The 257-nt window shown below is 80.2% G+C and overlaps 1 protein-coding gene across 1 annotated transcript in view; it reads right to left on the minus strand.

Moving 5' to 3' along the window:
• Nucleotides 1-257, minus strand: part of ABCC8 (ATP-binding cassette, sub-family C (CFTR/MRP), member 8) — an 80560-nt gene that overhangs the window by 79989 nt on the left and 314 nt on the right. The gene's annotated exons all lie outside the window — the stretch shown is intronic.

Raw genomic sequence — 257 nt, forward strand, 5'->3', positions numbered from 1 at the left:
GCACCGCTGCCCCGAGCCGACAGACGCGCGGGGAGCGGCCGGGCAGCCTCGGCAGGGGCGGCCGCCGGGGCGTCCCGGAGCTCCCCGACACCGCGTCCCGGCGGCCGCCCGCCTCCCCGCGGGGACGGGAGCGCAGCACAGAGGGCGAGGCCGGGCCGAGGAGGGGACGCGGCACGGCAAGGCCAGGCGAGCGGCGGGGGAGCGCGACACGCACCGCACGGCAAAGCGGGGGAGGGAAACCCACGGCAAGACAAAGC

Source organism: Haliaeetus leucocephalus, unplaced genomic scaffold, assembly GCF_000737465.1.
Source record: "Haliaeetus leucocephalus isolate CR32 unplaced genomic scaffold, Haliaeetus_leucocephalus-4.0 Scaffold173, whole genome shotgun sequence".
In the NCBI taxonomy this organism is placed as follows: domain Eukaryota; kingdom Metazoa; phylum Chordata; class Aves; order Accipitriformes; family Accipitridae; genus Haliaeetus; species Haliaeetus leucocephalus.